Genomic DNA, 14,322 nt, shown 5'->3' with positions numbered 1-14,322 from the left:
GATGGATTTTGGCCTGTGTGTTATAGTTGGCAACCCCTGATCTAGGAATTAATGCATTTTCTAATCAAACTCTCAGAACTTTTGAGAATTTTTCAGGTCTCATAAGAATATAGATATGAGTCTTTAAAATATTCTTTGCTTCAAGGTATGAAATAAGTTACAGCTCATTTTCTTCACATAGCACAATAAACATCAGCATTTTTCAAATGTGCAATACATTTTAAAACAATTTTCTCTAACTGTAACAAACTAGAAATAAACTCACTCACTGTGAAAATTTATTGTCTTGGTATTTGCACATCTTTTTCTTATCTCCTTGTGAAACTGGTGCTTCATAATTTTATTTTAAAATCAATATATTTTTTAAATCAATATTTTAATAATAATAAATATTGAAGTTTTTGTTGCCCAATAAGAAAATAAAATATTTTCTCTAATGGTCTAAATTTCTTCTAAATATCAAATCTAAACTATAAAGCCATTTAGTTTACACATCAATTTTAACACTCAAATAGGTTCAAAGGAACATTGCTAACTATGTAATAAAAATACTGTATTTATTTATTTATTTTACATCCTGAAAGAAACCCTCTTTATTCTTTTGATTGTATGATTCTGATTAGTTGATACATATGCATGGCCTTTCTTAAGACGTGTTAATTAGTGTGAATGTTGCTATAACACTCATGTACTAATTTACATTTTCTGAATATGTAGTATATCATGCATTATGTTTTATCATTTAATGAAGTTACTAAATCAGAATTTAGAATGCTGTGCTTAAGCTTTCTTTATTTAGAAATTGAGATATGAAAGCAGGCTGGGCCCTTGGAAATGCAATTTGATAGTACGAGGTAGACATGCTTCTGGGAAAACTTTCTGGATTAGTTAGGGCTGCTGTAACAAAGTACCACAAAACTGGGTGACTTAAAACAATAGAAATGTATTCTCTCACAGCTCTGGAGGCTGGAAGTCTAAAATCAGCAGGACCAGGCTCTTTTCTGCAGGGAAGAATCCTTCCTTCCCTCTCTCCTAGCTTTTGTTTTTTTTTGCTGGCAATCATTGGTGCTCTTTGGCTTGTCTCTGCTTTTGGCATCACATGGCTGTCATCTCTGTTTCCTTCCTTCCTTCCTTCCTTCCTTCCTTCCTTCCTTCCTTCCTTCCTTCCTTCCTTCCTTCCTTCTTTCCTTCCTCCTCCTCCGCCCTCCTCCTCCTCCTTCTCCTCCTTCTCCTCCTCCTCCTGTCTTTTAAATAAACAAAAGCATGTATTAAACCATTTTGCTGGAAATTGGTTAAAAATGAAAGTACTCTAAACTTTATAGTTTTTCTGAGGTTACCATTTTGGTCACTGTTAGTACTATTTCAGAAAAAAAGCATATGGACTAAGACCACCTTCCAGTTGCCTTGATGTGGGTTTTATATTGTATGAAAAGATTAAACACACTATTTTGTTGTTGTTAATCCTCATCTGAGGATATTTTTTTTCATCGAATTTTTTTGGGGAGAGTGGTTGGCAGGGAGGGAGGGAGGGAAGAAGAGAGAGAGAGAAAGGAAAAGAGGGAGGGAGAGAGAAGAGAGAGAGAGAGAGAGAGAGAGAGAGAGAGAGAGAGAGAGAAACATTGATTTGAGAGAGACACATCAATTAGTTGCTTCCGGTATGCGTGCTGACCAGGGATGGATCCCTTTGGTGCAAAGGCTGAAGCTCTAACCATTGAGAAATACCACCCAGGGTTAAATACAGTATTTTTAACAATGGTAGCTCTACTTTCTGCTCAGTAACCTAAATTCAAGAAACAGTGTGATTTTATGTATTACTGTATTAATACAAATTTCATTAAAGTCTATTAGAAAGTATCTTTATGAATAAAAGTAGAAACTCAAAATTTGTAGGCTGCTGTAAAATACTTAGGAATGTTTCACTATACTTTAATTTGCTATCAAATGCCCAAGAAGTCATAAAAATAAGACTAAAGGGTTTGTTAAAGGTTGTATTTTTAGTTCATAAAAATTTCAGTGTAGAGCCCTGGCCGGTGTGGCTCAGTTAGTTGAGTGTACTCTTATGCACAGAGGTCACTGGTTCAATTCCCGGTCAGGGGGTGTGTGGGAGGCAGCCGATCCATGTTCTCTCTCTCATCGATGTCTCTGTCTCTGTCTCTCTCTCACACATAAATAAAAACATATTTTGAAAAATGAGAGGTCTTTCCCAGTTTTAAAAAAAATCAGTATAGAAATGTTAATTCATAGTTAAAAGGTATGTCAAGTTGCTTAATAATTTAAAAATATGTTTTTATTGATTTTTTAGAGAGAGAGGAAGGGAAAGGGATAGAGAGATAGAAACATCAATGAGAGAGGAATATCATTGATGGGCTACCTCTGCAGACCCCTCACTGGGGACTGAGTCTGCAACCTGGGCATGTGCCCTGACCAGGAATCAAACTGGCAACCTCTTGGTTCCTGGGTCAATGCTCAACTGCTGAGCCACACCAGCCAGCTAAGTTGTTTAATGATTTTTAAAAGTATTAAACTGATAAGAACAGATACTACACTTGATCTTAGCCAAAAGGCCGAGTTTGGATCACATTGATTTGCATGTAAGCTTTATTTGATGCTTAAGACAGTTGTCTCTAATAGTACGACTATGAGTGTGAAAATGGAATGAATCATTTATTTTATGTGCCTGTTGAACTATTTTCCCAAAGCTAAACGTTTCCTTGCTAAATGTTTCTGTATGTCTTCTATTCTTCTTTTAAGAACACCAGTTGTATTAGACTAGGACCCACCTTAAAGACCTCATCTTAACTTGATTACATCTGCAATTATTTCCAAATAAGGTCACACTTACAGGTACTAGGGGTTAGGACTTCCACATACCTTTTTGGGGGACATAATTCAACTCATAACACTTTCCCAAAGAAAAAGACAAGAATGTTAGATAGACCCAGAATATTAGAATAGGAATGACCTTAACATTTTCCTATAATAACCACCTAGTTTTACATTTGGAAAAATGGAGGCATAGAAAGATTAGGAGACTTGATCAAGGTCACACAGCTAGACAAAGACAGAGTTGGGACTGGAAATCAGTATTTACAGGGAAATGTAGAAAGCATGCAAATATGTTTCTGTGTAAACATCTGAAATACTCAAGGTTGACCCTTCATTTTTAACCAAGTTCCAGGAAAAGAGTGGGAATTAGACAAAATCTATCTGAGTATTTTTTACCTCTTTTACTCCCCTTTTTCTTCCTGTTGGAACCTCCTTACCCTTGCCTCTCTTCTCTGAAGCAGGTGACATTTACTGAGTGCCTTCCTATGTGCTGGGCATTGTGCTGAGTCTTCTGTGGTACTATCTCACTTAATTCTCATAACAGCAATAAGTGCTATTATGATCCCATTTTACAAATAAGGAAACTAAGCCTCAGAGAGGTTAATTAACTTATGCAGAGACTCACAGTTTGTAACTGGCCTGGTTGAGATGCAAACACAGACAGAGCCCACATTCTTTTAAAAAATATGTTTTTATTGATTTTAGAGAGAGAGGAAGGGAGAGGGATAGAGAGATAGAAACATCAATGAGAAACATCAACTGGCTGCCTCCTGCACGCCCCCTACTGGAGACCCAGCCCGTAACCTGGGCATGTGACCTGATAGGGGAATCAAACTGGTTATCTCTTGGTTCACGGGTTGACGCTCAACCACTGAGCAACACTGGCTTGGCAGAGCCACATTCTTAACTACTTTGGTACTCTGCATGTTCCTCATTGCCATTGACCTCTCGTACCACCATATGCTTCCACACCCTTTATATTTTGTGCATGGACCCACCTGGAGGCGCATCTTAAGCCCACCTTCCCAGTGAGGGTCTTATATTTCAGAATAATCTCTTGAACCCTGCCTATTGCCATGATGAGGTGGAAAGAATCCCCCCACCTAAATTTCAAGTGGTTGATTCCTCATCCAGAATTCCAATTAGAAATTTACACTGAGAAATATGCCTGCCAAGTGTTGCAAGTATTGCCAAAAAAGGAAAGGAGCACTGCTAAGACAGGGCCTTGTCAGGAGGCCTCTAGTGAGATTTTTCATGGCCATGATCTGAGTCCTGGTCTACCCCTACCAAAGGGACTAGGGTAAATGGGGTGGGAGTGCTGTCCATAGGCTTGACTTTTAGATAGCAGAATCCCAGGGGCTGGGTTGTCTCAGCACTTTTTGGAAGCCTGAGGAAGAGATCCAGGCACTGTGTGAAGAGTCAAGGTTCTAACAGGAAAGCCAACATCATGAATTGAATCCAAAGGATGTGAGGAGACGTAAAGGGGAACATGAGGAAGGGATTTATTAGCTCAGAGATGCAGGGACACGTAGGCTGAAAGGAGATGCGGCACCAAATTCTTGGCTCATTCTGGATCTTGCCTCTGACTCTGGATTTGGGCCTGCATGAGGTCATACTGTTGATCAGACCTCAGCTTTCTTCTAAGGGCTTTGACTTGACCTGATCTTCAGGTTTTGGACAGCCTATGCTGCCTCTGGTAGAAGCCTTCCCTGGGAAAAGCAGATTCAGATATGTAGCCACAAAACTATGGTTTCTTAGGTCTCCACAAGCTGCCCTGGAAATACCCTGCCACTTTTTACTTCCTGAGTCTGTGATAACACAGAAGGAAAATGCAGAGTTCCATGCATGGGTTTCCACTTTGGTGGCCCAAAAATACAAGTGAGGAAATATTCCGTAGTCAATTCCATAGTTTGTTCCAAGAGCTAGAAAGGCTTTAGGCAAAATTGGATTTTTTCCAATTTTGCTTGCTTTCCTCTTTTTGAATCATTATATTCAAATTTTCTACCTCTGTCATATTCCTTTCTACGTTTGGACATTTCTGTGATAAGGCATTAACTTCTTATTTTGTTAGTAGCCATTAATCATATACAATCAATCAGGGCCATCCCAACTTCTCCTGTGGTTCAGTCACTTTCTCTGACAGCTGGTTTTAGCAACCACCCAGGCCAGTGAGCTGCCTTGGATGAGAGCATTATCTGTTAATCACCAAGGGCACAAGTGCCTGGCACATAGCAGAACTTAAAGAAACATTTGTTGAATGGATGAAGAAATAAGCATGTGATTGAATGAATCACTGAAGACTCACTTGTAAACTTTGCTTGTGGTCCAGTTTGTCCAAACATTTACAAGAAAGCAGGTTGTAACTACTTTGCAGTAAAGTTATGAGACTTTTAAAAACATTACAGAAAGGTCTGCCTGAGAAATATGTCCTTCATAGTGTGAGGGAATGACTCAGCATAGGAAACTGGGGTGTCTGCCTTCCTAGCTCTAACAGAGCTCTAACAGAACCCCCAACTATGGTCTCTGCTCACAGAGCTCCAGTCCACTCTGCTGTCCCTCTGCTGTAGCCCAAGACTCTGGGTAACTGGAGGATGAAATGGGCTGTAAAAGATAAGTCTCTTTGGAGTCCAGATGAGTCCATTACTCAGAAAAGAAATACATTTTAAAAGCAGACCAAGGACAGGACATGCTTTGCCTTGGTTGCTGTGCCCGGACCTTGACCCCCTCTGGGAGTTTGCCTCAGAAATGCTGACCATTCTCTGGGCCTAGGAACAGGCTGAGCTGTTTGTAACATCATAGAAGATTAGCCACCTTGTTATCTGATTTCGAACTCCTGGAGGCCGGACTGCAGACTCTACCCTCCCCTTTCCACGTTACACTTGCAGCTCACAGCTACATATAGTTATCTTCCCTTTTCCCTATATAATTAGCCAACTGATGAGGGGGGTTAGAGCAGAATTTCTAGGGTGACTGACTGCTCTCCCCATACTGTTGGCATTATTGGAATAAATGCTCAAATACGATAAAAAAAAAGTTTACACAGGTTAATGCATTCTCATCATAAAATATTTGAACAGGCCTAGCCAGTTTGGCTTAGTGGATAGAGCATTGGCCTGAGGACTAAAGGGTCCCAGGTTCGTACCGTGGTTGCAGGCTGGACCCCCAGCCTTGGTCAGGGCACGTGCAGGAGGCAGTCAATCAAGGTGTCTCTATCACATCGATGTTTCTCTTTCTCTGTTTCTACCTCTCCCTTCCACAACAACAAAAAGATTCAAACATTCTAGAAATATTAAAAAATAAAACCCTTATTAACCTTTCTCTCACCACCTGAATTCCAGTCCCTTCCTCAGAGGTAACCATAGTTCATTGGGCATAACTCTTATCTACTTTCCATGCATTACATACATGTAGTATATATGTTCACATGTGTATATGTGTTTACTCAGTAAGTGGGATTACAGCATGTTTATTGTTTTGCAACTTATTTTTTTTTCAGAATTAGCAATAGGTCATGAACATCTTTCCATGTCAGCACGTCTACTTCATTATTTTTAATGACTGCTTAGCACTCCTTAACATAGACATACCATATTTCATTTAACTAGTCCTATATTATAGGTATTTCAGTGATCCACAGTTTGTCTCTAATACAAACATTGCTTCAATAAACATCCTTGCTATTTATATACACAGGGTGAAGCAAAAGTAGGTTTATAGTTGTTCATATGGAAAATAATGCAATAATTAATAAATGGTAATACAAGAATAAACTGTAGGTTTACAGTTGTGAGTAGGCAAAACACAGAGTTGATTTTTAAAATATATATTTTATTGTTGATAATATTACAGATATCTCTCATTTTCCCCCTGTCCCCCTCTTCTCCCAGCCCTTACCCCCCCCCACAGGTCTTCACTACCCTATTGCCTGTGTCCATAGGCTATGCATATAAGTATATAAGTTCTTTGGTTTATCTCTCCTTGTCCCCCCAACCCCACATCAAGGTATGTCAGTCTGTTCCATACTTAGGGTCTTATTTTGTTCATTAGATTCCACAAATAAGTGAGATCATGTGATATTTCTCTTTCTCAGTTTGGCTTATTTCACTCAGCATAATATTTTCCAGGTCCATCCATGCTGACCCTCTTTTTTATAGCTGCATAGTATTTCGTAGTGCAAATGTGCCACAGCCTTTTTATCCACTCATCTACTGATGGGCACTTGGGCTGCTTCCCAATCTTGGCTACTGTAAATAACGCTGCTATGAGCACAGGGGTACATATATTCTTTCTGATTGGTGTTTTGGGGTTTTTAGGATATATTCCCAGAAGTGCAAAAGATTAAAAATGGAACTGCCTTATCACTTAGGCTGTTTCCAAATCCTAGCCATGGTGAATTGTGCCGCTATGAACATAGGGGTGCATATATCCTTTCTGATTGGTATTTCTAGTTTCTTGGGATATATTCCTAGAAGTGGGATCACTGGGTCAAATGGGAGTTCCATTTTTAATTTTTTGAGGAAGCTTCATACTGTATTCCACAGTGGCTGCACCAGTCTGCATTCCCACCAACAGTGCATGAGGGTTCCTTTTTCTCCACATCCTCACCAGCACTTGTCGTTTGTTGATTTTTTTGATGGTAGCCATTCTGACAGGTGTGAGGTGATACCTTATTGTGGTTTTAATTTGCATTTCTCTGATGATTAGTGACTTTGAGCATTTTTTCATGTGTCTCTTGGCTGTTTGTATGTCGTCTTTGGAGAAATGTTTATTCAGGTCTTTTGCCCATTTCAGCGTTGATTTTTGTTGTGAGTATGAAAAACAGTTTTTTGTGTGTTATTATTAATTATTGTATTGTATTCCATACAAACAATTGTAAACTTACTTTTATCCCACCCTGTATATATTGCTTATACTTTATTATTTAATAAAACTAGCTCTGTTTCCTATTTTGACAATACTTGCAACACTTGGCAGGCATATTTCTCAGTGTAAATTCCCAATTGGTATTCTGAATTAGGAAGCAACCACTTGTAATTAGGTGGAGAAATTGGACCACAAGCAATGTTTACAAATGAATCTTCTTATGCTTTATTATTTAGTAAGACTAGCTCCCATTAACCTCCCCTTTCAGCAGTTTTCTGGTTACTCTTCCTTGCTTGTTTTTCCATATGATCATTAGATAAGCTTCCCAAGCCCCCACAGTAGGCAGTTTACTGAGATCATGTTAAATCTATAAGTTAACGTAGAACAAATTGAAATATTTTGATGTTGTGTCTTCCTATCCAAAAATATGTGTATTTGTTTTTCTCAGAAGTTCCTAAAGGTATTTTATTTAAAAATTATTACAAAGTTAATGTCTGTTGTAGAAACTTTAAACCACTTAGAACTATATAAAGTAAAAATTGAAAGCTTCCTTGATGTCAACTGTAATTGAAAATTAAAATAAATAAACAAACAAACAAATAAATAAATAATAGCTTTCTGACCCCCTCTCCTTCCCCATTTCTACTACCCTTAGGTGAGTACTGTTATCAGGTCATGGTGTTTTAGTCTCCTGCATCTTCTTAAAAAATAAGATCATACTTTTTGTGTAATCTGCAACTTGGTTTTTCCACTTAAGTTATCTACTAAGTAATTTTCCATGTCAGCATATACAGTGCTGCCTCAATCTTTTAAAATTATCATAATAGCATTGTCCAAGTCAAAGATTTGAAATACAAAGAAGCAAAAAACACCCAACCAGAAAAGAAAAAAGAAAAAAGAATCCAAAAATATGAAGATAGCGTAAGGAGCCTCTGGGACAACTTCAAGCATACCAACATCCAAATTATGGGGGTGCCAGAAGAAGAGAGAGAGCAAGATACTGAAAACCTATTTGAAGAAATAATGACAGAAAACTTCCCCCACCTGGTGAAAGAAATAGACTTACAAGTCCAGGAAATTCAGAAAACCCCAAACTAAAGGAATCCAAAGAGGACCACACCAAGACACATCATAATTAAAATGCCAAGAGCAAAAGACAAAGAGAGAATATTAAAAGCAGCAAGAGAAAAACAGTTAGTTACCTACAAGGGAGCACCCATACTATTGTCAGCTGATTTCTCATCAGAAACTATGCAGGCCAGATGGGAGTGGCAAGAAATATTCAAACTGATGAATAGCAAGAACCTACAACCAAGATTACTCTACCCAGCAAAGCTATCATTCAGAATTGAAGGTCAGATAAAGAGGTTCACAGATAAGAAAAAGCTAAAGGAGTTCATCACCGCCAAACCAGTATTATATGAAATGCTGAAAGGTATTCTTTAAGAAGAGGAAAAAGAAGAAAAAGGAAAAGATAAAAACTATGAACAACAAATACATATCTATCAACAAGTGAATCTAAAAATCAAGTGAATAAAAAATCTGATGAATAGAATAAACTGGTGAATATAATAGAATCAGGGGCATAGAAAGGGAGTGGACTGACAATTCTCAGGGGGAAAGGGGTGTGGGGGTGTGAGAAGAGACTGGACAAAAATCGTACACCTATGGATAAGGACAATGGGGTTTAAATCTTTTTCTTTTTTGGTTTCTGGATTCCAAGATTATCATCATATTCTCTTATTATTTACTCATTGTCTTGTTTTATTTTAAATTGAAATCTTAACTCCTCTGCGCACGATTGTGCTTGCGTGCGCACCTCCAGACCTCTGCCTTTTGCAGCTCCCCTGAGTCTCTGTGTGCTTTTCTCTTTTCCTGACAGTCCAGATTCCCCCCGTATGAGTCTGGGTCCCCAGGGTCTCACCCAGAACTGGGGTTCAGTGCAGTCGTGAGCTTCCATCTCCCTCTCGCTTGAGAAAGCCAGCCAGGCACTCAGCTGCCAGTCCTCTGAAACTCTTTTGTGTCAGCTTTTAGGTTTAAAGAAAGTTTAATTTGCAGTATTCAAATACAATGGAAGCTATTTCATTTAATGGACCTATAGTGGTTTCTAACCCATGCATGCAAGGCAAAAACGTTCTACCTTAAGAACTTTTTTAAAAAAAACCTCATGATTAAAAAATATTTTAGAATGGAATGACTTAATTTCAAGTCTGCTTTATAAATGGAATGAATTGAAATGCGTTTGAAGGTAGGAAACTGAATTGCTACCATTTTATGTAATTTGTATGCTGGAAATGTTATATTTTTTAAAAGGATTTAAAAAGCCCATAATGGACTGTCTTACTGGTGTTTTTTTCTCTTGTTTGTCAGAGAAAGCACATGTTCCCATTATCCCCTGGGCATTGTGAGGTAAATACACAGAAGCATTAACTAAATACATAGAAATCGTAATTAGGCAGTCTTTTTGCCAATAATATAAAAAGAAAAGTCTTGATGAAAGTTGGGGGTGGGGAGGGGCAATTTCGCCCCAATTGTAGATGTCTGATTTGTTATGAAAAGAGAACGTGTTCTCTTTAAGCTTTGGGTTAAACATCTTAAAATCTATTTCTGTGCCTCTTGTTAAAAAAAAATCAGATGTTACATTGAAAGCAGAAACCATTAAAAGAAAACAATGAATGCTTAGACCATATTATATAAAACAACCAAATGCTTTGAAGACACCACAAATTATGTTGCAAGTCAAACAACATTATGGGAAAACATACTTGCAACATATATGACAGGTTTCTAACAAATTGATTAAAATAAAAAGAAGACACATGCTCAAATAGAAAAATTGGCAAAGTTCCTGTTTGTAATACAAAAGAAGAAGTACAAATGGAAATAAACATGAACAGTTGTTGTGCTTTACTGGTGACCAGAGACAGGCAAATTAAAATAACATTGCTATTTTGAAACCTTATCAGAGTGACAAACGTTAAAAATTATTAGTGTTCAGTTCTTAAAAAGGTGTGGGGAAAGAGCAGTTCTCACCTATTACTGTTGAGAAAGTCAACTGAGGGCAATTTGGCAATATGCGCCAAAACTGAAAATGTGCATACCCTTTATTTAGCAATTTCAGAATTCAGAAATTGATCTCAGAGGCATATTTTGCATGTTCACAAAAATGTATCTTTAAGGATATTCATTGCAACATCATTTATAATTGCCGAGATTAACAGCCTAAATGTTCATGAAAAGGGAACTATATAAATAAATTATACAGTAGTAATCCTTACACTAAACAACTTTTACAAATAATGAAGTAGATCTATATGTGCTGACAGTGAACAATCCCAAGGGCTTTTACTGAGAAATGCTGGTCCCAGAACATCAAGTATGATCACTATCTCTAATTCTACTCCTTCCATGTTCTCTGACTCACTCCAACCAACTCTTGGCATGCTCTCCATTACCATTGATCTCAGTGATTCTAACATCCAATATTAGGCATAATGTCAATTCTCAGTCCTTACATTACTTGAAATAGTTGACCACTCCTTCTTCTTTTTAAAAAAATATTTTTATTGATTTCAGAGAGGAAAGGAGAAGAAGAGAGAGATAGAAACATCAGTGAAAAGAGACAATCATTGATTGGCTGCCTCCTACACTCCCCTCACTGGGGATTGAGCCTGCAACCCGGGCATATGCCCTGACTGGGAATTGAACTGTTACCTACTGGTTCATAGGTCGAAGCTCAACCACTGAGCATTGCCAGCTGGTCTGATCACTCCTTCTTCTTTTAAACACTTTTTTTTTCACTTGATTTCTAGGCCCTCACAATCTCATTGTTTCTTTCAGGCCTTTTGGCTCCTTTATTTATCCCTCTTCCTTTCCCCAACTTCCTCAACAATAGAGTTTCCAGGGCTTCATCCTGGTCTACCTCCTTTCTCTCTCTGTCCTCACTCCATATCCAACATCATGGTTTCAAATACATTCCATGTTATGTTGTCTCCTTAATTGACTTCTTCCGCCAACTCTCTCCCCATGAACTCCAGGCCCATATAGCTAACTGACTACCAGACACCTACTCTTAGCTGTCTAGTAGACATCATAAACCTTTTCTGTCCCAAAATAAACTTCTTATTTTTACTCAGAAACCTTCTCTTCTTTTAATCTATATCTCAGTAAATGGCAACTTCACGCCCCAGTTGCTTAGGCCAAAAACATGGGCATCATTCTTGACTCCTCTCTTTCTCTCACACTTTATGCCTAATATAAAATTTACTGTGAAGCTATGAAGCTTAAGCACCAGAGCTCCTCACTTGCAGCCACTTTTTACAAAGCTCTAACAGTGAGATAATGTAGCATATGATTTTTTAAAAATTTTGCAAAAGTAAAATGGAACTCCCATTTGACCCAGTAATCCCACTCCTGGGAATATATCCTAAGAAACTAGAAACACCAATCAGAAAGGATATATGCACCCCTATGTTCATAGCAGCACAATTTACAATAGCTAAGATTTGGAAACAGCCTAAGTGCCCGTCAGCAGATGACTGGATCAGAAAACTATGGTACATCTACACAATGGAATACTATGCTGCCATAAAAAAGAAGGAATTACTACCATTTGTAGGCACCTGGATGGAATTAGAGAACATTATGCTAAGTGAAATAAGCCAGTCAATGAAAGAAAAATACCACATGATCTCACTCATTTGGGGATAATGAAAAACATTATAAACTGATGAACAAAAAGATAGATACAGAGGCAGTAAAGCATCAAACAGACTGTCAAATTACAGCGGTAAGGTTAGGGAGAGGTGGGGGAAATAAGAGATCAACTGAAGGACTTATATGCATGTATATAAGAGTAACCAACGGATGCAAAACATTGGGGGGTGAGGGCATGTATGGGAGTGGGGTGGGGGGGCAATGGTAAGATATGTACACATATAATACCTTAATAAAAAAAATAAAAAAGAAACATTGATAAGAGAGAAACATCATAATAGATCAGCTGCTTCCTGTACGCCCCCTGCTGGGGATCGAGCTTATAGCCTGGGCATGTGCCCTGACCAGAATTGAACTGTGACTTCTTGGTTCCTAGGTTGATGCTCAACCACTGAGCCATACCAGTCTGGCTCTTTCTATTCTTTTATAGAAAATAATGTAAACTCATCATATGGCCAGGTGAATAAATAGTACACAACCAACAATATAGGGAAAAGGCCTTACAGGGGTGTGTCAGAAAGCTAATATTGGGTTATTTTTCTAGTTTTTATGATGTTTATAGTATTGTACTTGTCAGCTTTTATAAAATTTTAGTATAAGTGTCTAAAAAATACAAAAGATCAGTGAAACCAAGAGTTAGTTCTTTGAAAAGATAAGTAAGATTGATAAACCTTAAACCAGACTCATCAAGAAAAAAAGAGAAAGGACCCAAATAAATAAAATAAGAAATGAAAGATTAGAAGTAACAAATAACACCGCAGCACAGTGGGAATAGAGGGAACATATATAGCATAATAAAAGCCATATCTGACAAACCCACAGCAGATGTCATACTCAATGGGGAAAAGCTAAAAACATTTGCCTTACGATCAGGGAAAAGACAAAGATGTCCACTTTCACCACTCTTATTTAACACTAGAGGCCCAGTGCACGAAATTCGTGCACAAGGGGGTGTGTCCCTTAGCCCAGCCTGCACCCTCTACAATCTGGGACCCCTCAAGGGATATCTGACTGCCCGTTTAGGCCCGATCCAGGTAGGATGGGGACTAAACGGGCAGTCGGACATCCCTCTCACAATCCAGGACTGCTGGTTCCCAACAGCTCACATGCCTGCCTTCCTGATTGCCACTAACCGCTTCTGCCTGCCAGCCTGATCACCCCCTAACCACTCCCCTGCCAGCCTGATCAATGCCTAACTGCTCCCCTGCCAGCCTGTTTGCCCCTAACGACCCTCCCCTGCAGGCCTGGTCACCCCTAACTGCCCTCCCCTGCAGGCCTGGTCACCCCTAACTGCCCTCCCTTTCAGGCCTGGTCCCCCTCAACTACTCTCCCCTGCAGGCCTGGGTCCCCCCAACTGCTCTCCCCTGCAGGCCCGGTCGCCCCCAACTTCCCTCCTCTGCCAGCCTGGTCACCCCTAACTGCCTTCCCCTGCAGGCTTGATTGCCCCCAACTGCCCTCCCTTGCAGACCTGGTCCCTCCCAACAGCCCTCCCCTGCTGGCCATCTTGTGGAGGCCATCTTGTGTCCACATGGGGGCAGGCATCTTTGACCACATGGGGGCAGCCATCTTGTGTGTTGGAGTGACAGTCAATTTGCATATTATTCTTTTATTATATAGGATTAGATAGGATACAGGCCTGGTGCATGGGTGGGGGCCGGCTGGTTTGCCCTGACGGGTGTCCCGGATCAGGGTGGGGGTTCCCTTGGGGCATGGGGAGGCCTTGGTGAGGGGCTTGTGGTGGTTTGCAGGCTGGCCACGCCCCCTGGCGACCCAAGCAGAGGCCCTGGTATCTGGGATTTATTTATCTTCTATAATTGAAACTTTGTAGCCTTGAGCAGAGCCAAGCCTCCTGCTTGCTCCATGGCCACAGCCATTTTTGTTGGGATTTATTTATCTTCTGTAATTGAAACTTTGTAG

The sequence above is a fragment of the Plecotus auritus genome (assembly GCF_963455305.1).
Source record: "Plecotus auritus genome assembly, chromosome: X".
Classification (NCBI taxonomy): Eukaryota; Metazoa; Chordata; class Mammalia; order Chiroptera; family Vespertilionidae; genus Plecotus; species Plecotus auritus.
Note: the sequence above shows the minus strand (reverse complement) of the source record.